Source organism: Streptopelia decaocto, assembly GCF_964273445.1.
Source record: "Streptopelia decaocto genome assembly, chromosome: 2".
In the NCBI taxonomy this organism is placed as follows: domain Eukaryota; kingdom Metazoa; phylum Chordata; class Aves; order Columbiformes; family Columbidae; genus Streptopelia; species Streptopelia decaocto.
The window spans coordinates 157,629,557-157,644,346 of NC_138655.1; positions in this window are offsets into that span (position 1 = coordinate 157,629,557).

Consider the following 14,790-nt stretch of genomic DNA (forward strand, 5'->3'; position numbering starts at 1 on the left):
CCTTCAAGGGAGATCGAAGTCACCTGAACACCAGTGCAGCTCTTCTCCACCGCCCAGACTACATATGGCAAGGAGAAACTGAAGCACTCCTTGATTGGACATTAGGGACTGGGACTGAGTTTTACTTTACCAGACAATGACTATTTTCCTTTACAGTGTCTTAAGACATATCTTGTCCTCTTCCTTCAGTTAATGTGCTTACTGGGGGTCTGGTGTTGTCACCTCAAAAAGAAGTGGCACAGTCCTACCAGTAAATCACTGTCCTTTTCAGATTTCCTGCTTTCCAATCTCAGAAGCCATACATACCAGGCTTCAAGTGCCATTTAAAAGCCTGCTCATGTGCTAGCTATTACTTTCCCTGTAAACCGAGGGGAGCGGACAACGTGCTGGAGGTCAAGGCTGCCATTCAGCCAGAGAAATGGGCAGACAGGAACCTCACAAATTGCAGCAAGCACAAATGCTCTTGTAATTTGCTCAGCAAGAGCAAATGCCACAGTCCTACACCTGGGGCAGAATTGCCCCACAAAATTGGAGCAGCTTGGGACTAACCAGCTTTGCAGAAAGGGTCCTGGTGGGTAACGGGTTGAATAGGAGTCTACTCTTAATAGTGAGGGTCTACCACATGCTGGGCTGTATGAACATGAGTAGAACTAATGTAAATGTTTCCTTCTCTTGAGCCTCATAAGGCCGTATTTGGATTACTGTGTCCAGTTTCAGGCTTCCCAGTTCAAGGGGGATATGACAAACTGGTTCTCATTCAGTGGATGGCCAGCTTGACGGTTAGGATGCTGGAGGGCAGAGAGTGTGAGAAGAGGGGGAGAAAGCAGATTTTCCTCGGCCTTGAAGGAAGAAAAAACTAAGAAGGCACCACACTGCTGTTTTGATCTACCTGATGTAGGATCAATGAGAAAATAGAGACATATTTTTTTCCCAAGGAGCACAGCAAAACAATGAAGGGCAGTGGCACAATTTGCAGCAATGGAAATGTCAATTATATATAAGGCGGGGGGTGTCGGGGGGAGCCCCCAAAAGAGTGATGCAACCTGGAACAGGGACACAAAGGCTGTGCCATCGCAGTTCTTGCTGATATTCAAAACCTGAGTAGATGGGGCTCTGAATCACCCAATTTAATATCAAACACTTGAACTGCCCTCTGCTTTGAGCAGGGCATTGCACCTCCAGAGGTCCTTTCCAGCCTAAATTATCCTATGATTTTATGGCACATTACTGACTTCTACTGCAGAAATCAAAGTTATAAACCATGGGTTTTATTCTAACTCTAGGCAATCTTTCAGATCCCTTCAGTCTATGCTTTTAAATGGTTGCAAGGTGAGGATTAGAGACCATTAATCTGATCCGGTATTCCCTGGGCAGCGTGGGAAGCGGAGGAGATATAATGCGAGCGCAGGAGCCGGTATCACCAGGGAGACGCAGCACACTGAGGTCTGGGATTTCCCGTGTGCTGAAGCCTGTGTGCCAGGAGTATCGCACTGTGATAGTTGGAGTTAAGAAGAAGCGTTAGCAGACAAGCTGTGTCACCGACCAGTAGAAAAGGATATTTGGGCAGGAGAGAGCAGAAGGACTAAATTTCTGGGTGATGCTCGTTGTGGGTTTAGCAGGTGTTGCTTGTGGTAGGAGGATGCTGATGCCTGAGGCTAGACAAAAGGGAGAAATTTTTTACACTGAATAGTAAACACTGTCCCAGGTTGCCCGGAGAGGTGGTGGATGAACCATCCCTGGAGACATCTCAGGCCAGGCTGGACAGGGCACTGAGCAACCTGATCTGGGTGAAGATGTCCCTGCTCATGGCAGGGTTGGCGCTGGATGAGCTTTGGAGGTCCCTTCCAACCCAAACTATTCTCTGATTTTATGATTCTGTAACCTTTAAGTCAGCGACCGAGCTGCCACTGTGAGAGGCTGTGGCATCGATAACCCCTTAGCACGTCCTTGCAGGCAGAAATTGAAGCAGGCAGCAGCTCCTAAAGTCTCTCCTGCTCACATCACTGTAACCTGCTTAATCAACTGCCTCTTCATTTAGATACAGCCCTGGTACAGGATGACTGGACAAAGAAGGTAACCTTCACCCATCTCTTAGGAGCATTGCAAAGCATTTCATTCTTCTCCTCCCCCATCACTTTTTCATGACCTCAAACTCCCCTGGAGGACTGTCAGAGTTTTGAATGATTTATTCCAGTAATGGCACAAGCCCTGCAGAGCCCAGCTCCTTCTTGTCAGCAGCTGCTGGCTGTTTGGGACAGCTCAGGTCACCAGAGGGTGCTGCTGGGGCCCTCCAAGCACCAGCCTGGCAGATTGAAAGCAAAATAAAGGTGCTCTCATGCCCCAGCTGCTGTTTTCTGTGCGGTCACCCGTGTACTTTCAGGCAGGTTGGCCTTTTCTCCTGTGCACTCCCCATTCCTGTGAAAGTAAGCTGTGTAAAAGGGCCTTTCTTTGCCATCTCAGGGTTGCAGCATCCTGGAGAGAGATGGTGTGCTCTCCTGAGATTTTGCTCATTCTCGTCCAAAAAGTCACCTGGCAGCCCCTCGGTGCAGGACGAGCAGGAGGGTCTATAAGGCTGCATGGATGACCATGGATATATTCTTCTTCCACCACCCCAGAAGGGAAAGCAGAGGATGTGTCTGTATCTGTGCATACGTGTGCGTATGCACAAACACTTACATGTATCTGCAGATAGAATCACTTAAAGCCCGTAAAATACAACACGTAAGTGTCACAGAGCAGCAGGAAAGTCCGTCTGGACCTTTTGGCTTCTTGTGCCTAAAGCTGCTGTTGCGACAGATTATCCTGCCTGTTTCTGAGGAATCCTTGAATTTAGTCTTAAATGTTTCGATACTGTTTGGTTTCAGCCAAGTTAATCCTCGCTGTCACTCGAGTACAGTTATTGATGTTCTACTCAGAGATTTGCAATTGTGCATAATGGGGCTAAAGTCCCTCCCTGTGTTTTTCATGCTGCTTTCAGAGAGCTTCTGTCGGGTGCGGAGGAGTGACCGAGCATTTTGCAAAGGAGTTGCCTGAAAATGAATTCTGCAGTCCTAAATGAGCGGCTTTATAATCCTTCTATCTGCTTCAGGCTGTCTCAGATTAATACTATCTGCCAGTCGCTTTCCCCCTCTCTAAAAAAGACACATATTTTTAGCCTCTCAACAAATCTGACACACTGGAGTTTCCTTTGTGTGTAATCCTGCTGTCACCATTTCTAAGTTGTTGTTTTTTGTTGTTTTTTTTATTTATTTTTTAAACTCTTCTTAACTTCATGTAGTCCAGGGCTGGGAATTTTAGATCAGTTATTGAAGTAGCTAGTGCTTATGATACATGTGTATTTATATTACTTGCAAGAGACACAGCCCTAAAAATTGGCACCAGGGGAAAAAAAAACAACATTATATAGGTCTGTAGAATCACAGAAAGGCTTTTATTCAAGACAAGCTCCGCGGTGGAGGGAATTGCTCTCTCCTGCCCACAGTTTTAACGTGCCCTGTGCAGGCCAATTGTGGTTATATAATACTGGCTCTGGAGCAGATGCTGCCGTGTTTGGGATGGGAGATTATAGCTGGCATGCACGACTAATGGAAGCTTTCTGACAAATGCAGCCACCCCTGCCAGGCGGGGGATCGCGGCGAGGCGGCCGCTCTGCAGCCTCTCGCTCGGCGGCTCTTCCCCGCCATCCTTTGCAGTTGGGATGGAGTCGGGGACCAGAGACGGAACGGATGCTGCAATGGGACACGGTGCTCCCTTTGGAGCAGGCAGCCTTCCAAAGCAACAACAGCAACAAAACCCAATAAACTGAGCAAATACTCTCCTGCTCAACTCGTGTGTGGCTGGAGGTGGACGAGGGGCTGTAACTGATGGACTGTAACAGTTGTCAGGGTGTCTCGTTTGGAGGAAGATGATATACCACATCCAGGATGGTTAGTGTGCTCCTGCGGCTGAGTATCTGATTGAATATTTCTTCGTGTTCCTTTGTGATTTGCCACATGTTTGGCGTATCGGGTGTCTCATTACCTTTTTCAGCGCCGTGACTTGGCTTTGTGGCATGTGCAGCGTAATGCCACCACGAAAATGGAACAGGCCCTTATCGCAGTGTGCTGGGTACAGCTCTGAGATAGGCTTTAACACTTAGGTATCGAAAGGCTATCGGAACAACCCCAAATCTGCTCTGACTGTTGCTTCATAAAATCTCGCATGTGATCTTTTGGTGGCTTGAGCTTTTTCCAGGCAGGTAGGAAACGGGAGAGAAGCAGAAGTAAAATCTCTGGCTGCTGTTCACAACATCGCTGCTCCCTTCCCCATCCTTGAGAGACTTTCTACGTCTGACTGATCAATGCCAATCCCTGCTGTCCCCGAGGGGCTGCAAATGTAGCCTCCCAAACATCCTACAGTTTGACAGACACGGCCCTTGCAGTCTGCTGGGCCTCCATAACCCTGGGCTGCTACATCGCGTTAAAGTGATGGACGAGGAAGAGCTGAACCCAGCGGATTCAAACCGCTCCTTGGCAGCACTTAAAAGCTGCTTCAGATCTGGATCCCATTAAAAAGAACTATCCAGTTTGGTTATCAAATAAAACACATCTATGCATAAGGCTCAATGAGCCAGTATTTCTAGTAGAGACTGGTATTTTCTGGTTTGACATATGTGGCACCATTGATGCACTTATGCTACCTTTACAGAAAAAGCTAAGCCATACTAGGGGTAGGATCCAGCTTTATCTTTCTCATCCCAAAATAAAATAATGAACAGGCTACCTCCTACTTATCCACATTTGGCCATTTCCAGGTTCACCTCTTCTGTTATTTTCTGATATCTGGCAAAACAGGCCTTTTGCTATTGCCATCAGTATTTGAGTCAAGCAGGGAGATGAGGGGAGTAATACATACACCATGAGACATCTCATCTGCCCATATGGACAGGTGGGAGAACTCCCAGCTCACCTCAGCCATTTCCTAAATCCCCACTGAGACAGGGTATTTCTGAGAAGAGAAAAAATAGAAGGGAGATCTGAAAGGTATGTAAGTGCCTCAAGTTTGCCTAATAATGTCACTTGGAAAGGTCTACCTGGGAGGTTCTTCCTACCTTCCCATCTCAGCTCAGTAGCCACCTCCACAGTCCTGAATAGTGACAGGTCAGATGTGTCAGACCTTCAGCCAAGGGAGGGTTGGACCTTTCTGGGCTGCAGACACGTATATTAACTTATAAGTAACACTTCAGTTTTTCCTTTTATTTTGCTCTTTTACAACCTCCACACACATGCATTCCATCCATCCATTTCACAGAGGGCAGAGAAAGCAGACAGATTCCTCAGGGGTTAATCTGCAACATAACCCTTGGTTTACACTTCAGGATCTTCTAGGCCCTGGTACCGGAGGTACCTGAGCTTGTTTTAAGCCTGCTGGCTTGCAGCAATATAGTTAAAACAGCACAGAGGTCAGCATGGGCTTCATAATTTACCCAAGCAGGCAGATGCGTCAGTTCATAGAGGGCTCTGTCCTCATGTCTGTGGTTACATTGCCACCAGCACCTGAGCTATGTAATGCCCATCTTGCAAAGACATGTCTACATGATTCTGTAGCTCCCGGTAGTGGTGTTACCAGAATAAAATCTTGGGCTCCTGCCGCTGTCCAAACCACAAAGCCTCCCTTCCCTCAGTAAACAGCAGCTGCTTCTTTTCCCAGAAGCGACCACATTTCAGCAATGGCTGTCACAATGCAAATATTTTCTAACCCACCACAAACACGTGGGTGGACTGTACTTAAGGGTTTGCGTTCTTAAAGTGAGAGATGCAAGTGTGGAGCTGGATGGTCTCACTGGGTTGGTTTGTTCATAGTGGGTGCAAGAGCAAATGATCACAGATTTGCTGTTCAAGAGCCGTGCTGTCAGCTGAATCCAAACAGTTCACTCTGTAACTAATGCAAAAATACAAAAAAGGTACAAATGTCAGTCTGTTACTTATGCAAAATATTAGAAGCATTGAACCACAGGAGGAAGAGCAGTGATCCTCTTCATGAACCCAATTGTAGTCGAAGGGTGGCACACGGACACTGGCACTGTGGAGCTCAAGCCACGTGTCTGCACCCCAGCTCCTTTGCCTCATTTGGACAGCAACAAGAGATGGGACTGCAAGTTATTGTGACTCTGTGGGGCTCTCCACAGACCCAGCAATAAACAGAGAGGCATTATTTCACTCTGTAGTGGGAAGGAAGCTATGGAAGAGCTTATTAACATGACCACTACCACCAAAATCCTCTAGGACTACTGTGGTCATTTTCTTAGGCTGTTCTGAGGAAAGCAAAAATGACAGCAGGGCCAAAAAGTGTTATGGTAGATCAAGGAGGCTTCAGGTAACAGCTTTCAGTTGCTGCTTCTCAGCAGGGTACTTCTTAACCCCCTTTTTCAAATTTTCATGAAGTTGGACATAGTTCAATTGTAAACAGCATATAAAGAATATGTCCAGTTATTTGAAGAGATATCAGATGACCTTGATTCTTTGTGGCATCAGCCACCTAGGGCAAAGACTGTCTATTCATGGCCAGGGCTGGGCTTGACATACAAAGTCCCGCAGAGCAGGATGGACCTGGGCAGAGCTAGGGCAGCTTTTCTGCCTTTGCAACCAAGTCCAACCAAGGCTTGAAATTGGTTTAGCTCAAATCTTAATGAAACAAAAGGCAGATAAGGAAACAGCATATTCAGAAAGAAGACTACAAAGTCCAAATATTTGAGCTTGATATTTCAATATGACTTATTCAGCCAAAGCTGCCATTAATAAATATACATGTACTTTTGATTCAGTCAAAATGTTTAATATAAAGTTGACCAAAACATTTGAATTTGGGACTTCATTCAGCTATTGAAAGAAAAACATCTGATGGCTGTGCTTCTCTCACTGAAAGTCAGGGAAAGAGAATCATTGTTAGCCAGCAATGAGCTGGAGACCTCCATGCTGAGAGATGGGGATAGAAAGAGAATAGGAGCCACGGCGTTTCTGGAGGGGACATCAACACGGCTGATAGCCCTGGACTGCCATGTGGCCTCTTGTGAAGCATCTTGTGTCCTTTTGAGCCTAAAACACCGGTCATAAGCAACGAAGGACAGACTGCATCTGCCCCATGGCCAGAGGACATCAGTCGTCAGTGCTCTTTGGAAGGCATCTTGTGAAGAAAGGGGGAATCCTTGGCTGATTTCTCCCTCTCGGAGAGCTGGCTCTTGCCGAGCATGCAATCTTTATAGATACTCCAAGTGTCAGCAGAAAGCTAACTCCTGGAACTCACCCACTGCTTCTCACGCTGATTTGTGGCAGAAGATTGCATTTGCTCTACATAAAAGCCTTTGCTTGTGCACAGCTGAATGATTACCCATTTTTAATGTGCTATGACAAGGACGACTGGGTCTTGAACCTTTTGGCCCTGCTGCAAGATCACTTTTAGCCTGCAGTGCAGTTTGAGTTTTCCTGCTGAGTGTGTCAGGAGACATACCAAGATTTCTTAGATGCCTCTTTGCTCTGAACGGAGGGACAGCTGCTGTTACGAGAGATGCCCAGAGCATCCTTTATGGATCAGCAGTAGTCATGCTGCACGCGGGGAGACGAGGAAAGCTGATTTACTGCTGAGTCAGATGCATTTGTCTCACTTTGGCCTTGGGTCCTGGGATGATGTTGCTGTCACTAGCAAGATGAGTTGTCACTAGCACAAGGAGCCTCCTGCCTCCCTCTCTGATCCCTTACAAACAAAAAGGAAAGAGATTTAGCAAGCAGGAAGCAAAGATAACAGCAAACTGCAGTTATATATTGGGTCAGCAGCTGCTTGGGGCAGGTTTCTAGCCCAGCAGGTTTTCTCCCCAGGAGTGGCGACAGCAGTAGCCAGACCATGCTTTGCATTCCTTGTGGTCATCTTCTTGCAAGACAGCAGACATTTGAACTTCATCTATATTAGATTTTGTGGTCACCTTGTAATGCAAGTGTAATTGAGCCCTTTTGTGGTTTTGGCTTTATTAGTGTTGCACTCGTTTTTAGCGTATAAAATAACCTACCTTTTCCATCCTCTGAAAATGAAAACCATGTTTTGGCTCAGACAAGTATCATCAGAAGCCCAGGATGGAGATGTGGAGTCCTCTCCAGGTAAATCAGTCTCAGAAATTCCTCCTGCAGCCACGTGTTTCCATGTGTATACACACACCCCCCTACAGATTTGTTTTTGTGCTTTTATGTTTTACAGTATGATGAGATTGGTTAAACTTAGAAAAAAAAAAAAAAGACAAAAACCAAACCCCAGACATTAATTCCACAAAGCCCTCAGTTCCTAGAAGCCTGCCAAGGAGAGCATATTCTCAAATGAGAATTTACTACACATTTTGGTGACTTGACAAATCAGCCACGTTTCTCATCGGGACTGAACAGATGGAGAAGCAGCCTGTCTGGGAAAGTCCCTGGGTTTCTCCAGGTGTGTGAGCCCTTCGTCAGAGTGATTATTCCTATACCACTAAGTGAGACACAGCCAGGTGCAGACCTCAGTGCTGGCACACTATCTTCCAGAGTACAAAATTCCTCTAAGTGCTGCACCACTTGCTCCCTGTGTGGTTTCTGGTAGCAGTAGCAGCTTGGTGGCGTCCTCAGGTCATCCCATGCCACCCATATTTAATCCCCCTGTACCATAACACAGCGCCCAATTTCTCATTGATTGTCTCCCATCAGCAGCTGCGTGTTCTACCCACATTTCATTTCCCAACAGCTGTTTCCCCTCTCATAAGGTCTTGAAGCTTTAGTGGAGGCTGGTCTACCAGCAAGCCCTGGTAGGTGAACAGTGAAAGATCCCTGTTCAAATCTGGGTCAGTTTGCATCTTCCAAACATGTTTTTCAGGGTTTAGACTGTCTAAGGACTGCTGCAGCTCACCGGGTTGGAAGGTAAGACCCTGCTCAGGCAGATCAGAGTTTAGTCCTGCCATCCTAGTGAGCCTCTGGACAAGAAGAACAACCTTGGATTAATTTTGGTTGCCAGCGTGGGTGTAACCCGTATGAGTTGGAAATACTGCCCAAGATGTGGCCCATGCAGGTGAACAGACCTGCCTGGCTCACTGCTCCAAAAATAATGATGTCTGAGGTTAAAAGAGAGCATGGTTTCATTGTGCTTACCTAAATCCTATAGCCAAAGTAAAACCCAACCCAACCCAACCCAACCCAACCCAACCCAACCCAAACCAAACCATAACAGTCAGAAGTTAATGTGTATCCTTATAAACAGGGAAATCAGTAGAAAACTTGCACTAGGAACCAGTGCAGGGAATCTCAGCGATTTTGCGGGGGTGGGGGAATGAAGCATGTCTCATGCTGGATGTGAGGCATTGACTTGTGCACAGTTGTACGGCTGTAAGCCAAGGGACAGTGGATTCATATCAAAGGAACTACCTTCTCATATATTTTGTCAGTGACATCACGCCCTTAAGAAAATCTGCGTCTTGCAAGCAGGCCTGTCTGACCCCATTAGCTTGGGAGGGAGGTGAGCGTTTGGAATGGAAACTCTCATCCTGACTCTTTCGTAGACCAATAAGACAGAGCACCAAGGTGAAAACATCAGAGTGACTCATAGCAAACTGAGCCGAAATAGAGGTGATATTGAAGCATTAATAACAGAATCTTTGCACTGTGGCGTTTAGAAAACCAGCTTTAGTGACGGCAAAGCAGTGTAGAAAGCAGATTTAGAGGGTGAACAAGCTGCTTGGTAGGACTGGAGAGCATGAAGTCTCTCTCCTTCAGTAAAGGGATTTATTTGCTGAGTAGGTGATAACATCAAACTGACATCCCTGGAGAGAGAGCATCCCTATTTAGGAGAGCGTCATGAGTATGTTTTGTCAGTCACTATGAAGGTATTTACATGCATTTAATCCATGCAGTCAGCTGGTGTGAGAGTCAAAGCTCTCAAATTAGAGCTGGGCAAGGACCTTAAGCTTCAGGCTCCAGGGATTTGGACACAGCTCTGAGACCAGAACCATGATACTTGCAACCGTCAACTAACTACACCAAGAACAGAGAGAATTACAAAAGCTTATATTGCTAATTGCAAACATCATCAGATAAAGAGGTTCCTACAGGTTTATGTTTTATCTCATTCTTTGCTCTGGGAAGCTCCCTTTAAATTTAGTTGGAGTTTGCTCCAGGACTGATTGCTAAGGAAGACACACCCTGGTTGCCTTCATGGAGGTGATAACATGTTTTTACTGAAAATACCTTGTTTTGCCCCACACTGGTTCTGAGCATATGGACTAAATTCCTTTCGGAGGAAACTAAGAGGGGAGCATAAAGGGTGTACTTTGCTCACCCTTCCCAATACATGTTGCGACACTGAACTGATTTGAGAGGTGCAAACCAGTGAGTCACCCCTCACTCCCCACGTCACATACAACCTTATAAAGCAACAGCCCTACTACCCCTGTTAGATTTGGACAGGGGCCACGTTTACCACCTTCTGTGGCCTGGGTAGCTCTTCACCTTCCCCCTGTCAGTGTCCAGGAGTGTTTCTATGCCAGACACTCCAAGAATGTCAAGGCCAACTAATCTTCAGGCTGATCTTCCCACCCTTCTGAGGGAGGCTGAGGTGTGAGGAGATCACAGCTGCTGGGTAGCAGGTTCGTGCTCTGCGCCCTGAAGCTGTTAAGTCCTTGAGACCCTACCCAAAAATAAGCTCCGCAGCCTTTGTGGATTATGATTCTCAGCGAATGCATACCATATGTGAAATGCAAGACCTCCTCATGGTGCAAGAGCATGGGTCAACAGCGAGCTGACAAACGGGGGCTTTATCCTTGGTGGTCACACCTGACAGGCTTCCCCTTGCACAGTGTAATTCTGTTTCACTGACTTCTCTTCAGCTATACCAAGGCAGCCCAATGACAGGCTTTGAATAGGATGAGAATCATATAGTCATTGAATCATAGAACAGTTTGGGTTGGAAGGCACCTTCAAGGCTCATCTAGTCCCACCCCTGCCATGAGCACGGACATCTTCACCAGATCAGGTTGCCCAGAGCCCCGTCCAGCCTGGCCTGGGATGTCTCCAGGGATGGTTCAGCCACCACCTCTCTGGGCAACATGGGCCAGTTTTTACCATTCAGTGTAAAAAATTTCTTCCTTATGCCTAGCCCAAATCTCCCCTCCTTTAGTTTAAAATGATCACCTCTTGTTCTATCACAACATGCCCTGCTAAACACTCTGTCCCCATCTTTCTTACAGGCCCCTTTTAAGTATGGAAAAGCAACAATAAGGTCTCCCTGGAACCTTCTCATCTCCAGGCTGAACACCCCAACTCTCTCAGCCTGTCCTCATAGGAAATCCCACTTCACCCAGCTGAGCATTTCTTTTTCTGGTTAGCCACTAAAAGCTTGCAGCGAAATGAAGGCCTCCTCCCCGGAGCCCAGCAAGCCTCCATCTGTGAGAAGCTAGTTGGTTTCTCTGCTGGTCGCTGTTGTCTTCCCAGTGGAGTAAGCGGGATGACTCGTTTAGCCAGGCTCTATTGCAAATGCTGTTAGAAGGAACTGCATTATTTTATATATATTTTTCTTTTTGCCAGGCACACACTCTTGGGAAAAGGAATTCCACTATGGCAAAAACTTAGGCCTTAAACCGGGGCATTTTGGTTGTCGGTTTGGTGTGGTTTGGTTTGCTTTGGTTTGTTTGTTTATTTTGGATTTTTAGTTTTGTTTGTTTTTGTGTTTTGTTTTGGTTCTTTTAATCCTATACCACCATCCAGCTGTGCAGTGTGCCCTGTCATATGGAAAGGACAGAAACAGCCTGGCTGTTGAATACTAGAGATTTAATATTACAGGGTTCCAGAGGGGCTTTTCTCTGACAATGGGGAGAAAGAGGATTAAATCCAAGTCCCCCAGCACAGCCCTGAGTTTAAAACAAAATAGAAAAAAAAAAAAAAAGAAAGGGGATCTTACTTCCTGTGGACGTATTTTTTAGCTCACCTCACCTTCTCTTTTGAGTTACTGCATCACAGTACTTTGTGACACACTTTCCGGGAGGTGAATCCAGCCACTGGGGTCCCATGTGCAGGAGCACATCCAGATTGCTGCCCCCGCACCTCCCCGCTGAGCAGCCTGCCCAGCTAAACCCTGCAACATTTCTTTGGGGATAAAGGAATACCAGAGCACCAGCCATGCAGGTGAGCAGTTACCTGTGCTGTGCACACACGGAGGCATCCGTCATAGGCCTCTGAGCTGCCTGCATGTCTGCATCGCTGCTGATGCTATTGAGATGAACATCACCTATGGCAAGCAATTTACACTAATGTCACCGCCACTGTGACACTACTTAGTTTACCCCCTCGCCCACCCACTATTCAATAACTACTCATACCAAAGCAAATCAAATTTCTCGTGTACTCCTATCCCTTCACCTTGCTTCTCTCCTTATTTTCTCAACGCTTTAAGCTTTTGATGAGACCCCCTTCACAAAAGTGAGGTGAGGGAGAGAGGTACACGGGCTGATCTTAGTCCTAAGGTGCATAGCCATTCTCCCAGCTCCCCATGGAAAGCAAAAAATGCAATAGTTTCAGCCTTGGCATCTTCCCATTTGTTAGCAAAAGCTATCCAACAAAAATCCAGACAAATCTTGAAGCACCGGAACTAACAGCATCTGTTTTTTCTGTGTTTCATGCCATGGAATTGATGGTCCCTGGTGGTTAACAAGTGCAAATTAATTGTTCCCTCTACAAATTGAAGCAATTAAAAGATCTGCCCTCTCTGTGAAAATTGTTTGTCTCTCCTTAAGACTCTTTTATAAAACATTTCCTTATTGCTGAAGCCTAACAGTGGATATCTCCTCAGACATTTATTTTCACAAAACTCGTAGGAATTCAGTTATTTTTGAGGCTCTCAACCCTCCATCAAAAAAGACTGAAACAGGACAGGGGAGAGACACAGGCAGATGCCCATGGGTGCTCTGAGCATGTAGCTTGTCTCCACAGAAAGCCAGACAAATGACAGAATCACAGAGTGGTTGGGGTTGGAAGGGACCTCTGGAGACCATCCAGTCCAACCCACCTGCTAACGCAGGGTCACCAGAGCAGATCACACAGGAAGGTGTCCGGGTGGGTTTGAATGTCTCCAGAGAAGGAGACTCTACAGCCTCTCTGGACAGCCTGTTCCAGGGCTCTGGCACCTCAAAGTGAAGAAGTTTCTCCTCATATTCAGATGGAACCTCCTGTGTTTCAGTCTGTGACCGTTGTCCCTCATCCTGTCGTTGGGCACCACTGAACAGAGTCTGGTTCATCCCCTTGACACCCACCCTGGAGATATTTATAAACATTGATCAGATCCACTCTCAGCTTCTCTTTTCCAGGCTGAACAGCCCCAGCTCTCTCAGTCTCTCCTCATCAGAAAGGTGTTCTAGGCCCCTCATCATCTTTGTAGCCCTCCACTGGATTCTCTCCACTAATTCCTTGTCCTTCTTAAACTGGGCAGCCCAGAACTGGACATAGTGCCACCTTCCCTCCTTTGAGGGCTGATATCACCATCCATCTTCCCCTTCTGGGCAAGGGACTTCTGTCTCCTAATGCTCAAGAAAAAGTTATCTTCACCCTGTTTCAACCACAGGCTTCAGCAAAGGCCCTGCACATCTGCAGCAGCTCAGCACAGCCCTGCTGAAGCACTTGTCATGGCTACAAAGCTCCCCCTGCAACATCCAGAGCAACCCACCTTCAAACTACAGCCAGTAAAAAATAATGTATTCCTTCAAGATCAATAAAACACCTTTCAGAAATACTAGGTGTGCCACCCAAGCACTGCCATGCTCCATTGTGAGAAGATGCCCCTTGTTTTGTTTAGAAAAGGGCCTGTATATAGGAGACAACATTGGGCTTAGGGTCCACTTTTCCTTGTGTCTGGGCTGCAATTGCACAAATATTTTCTAAAAAGCCATGCCTGCCTGATGCAATGAGCTTTTCTCCTTCTCAGACATCACCAAGACAAACGATGCTCCTGTTTCATCCTGTAGGACTTAGCTGGTCCTCAAAAAAAGCCAAAATATTTATTTGCATTCCAAGATGTCACTGAGGCCACCAAGGGTGAATTGTCCTGTGTAGCACTGGGGCCCATGCTTCCAGGTTTGTGTCCTCAGCATAAATCATTGTCAACTGCACTACTTGTCCCTGAGGTAAAAATGAAAATTATCTCATTTATGCTTGGTCTGCAGGTGTGGGAAGATTAAAAATTAAGACAAATGTGAGAAACTGGAACACTTTATGAACAGTTTATGAAAAAAGGGTTGGCAACCTGTCTCCTGTAAGGGTAACCGCTAAATTCCCTTTGGCTTTAGCGTAGCTGGGATTTCACAGAACACCCAGATATTTTAAAATACAGGTACAAAGTTCAAGTCACTTTTTCAGCATAGTAGAGCATTTTAACTCCTTTTAGGGCCTCTTTGCATGGCTTTATCATAACTGTCTCAGTCTTTGGTCTTTTAAAGCCCCAGGTTTTATGCTATCATAGTTGTTAGAAAAACAGAAAGCTCGAAAATATGAGCAGGACATACTATTGAAGTTTTGGGGAAATAAATAATAAACCCCCAAACAAGATACATTCCTTTAGAATTAAAATCTTATTTTTTAAGCCACTCTGGTGAAGTTTGAGCACCGTACTGTGACTTACGGTGTTGTGTGGCATTCAATATAGTTATTTTCTAGGGGAAAAAGACCCCCTGATGCCCTGGACTGGCAGGGATTCATGACCTGACATAAAGCCACGAGATTCCAGGGACAACAACGGTCTCAGAAACTTTGCGGCAGCAAAAGT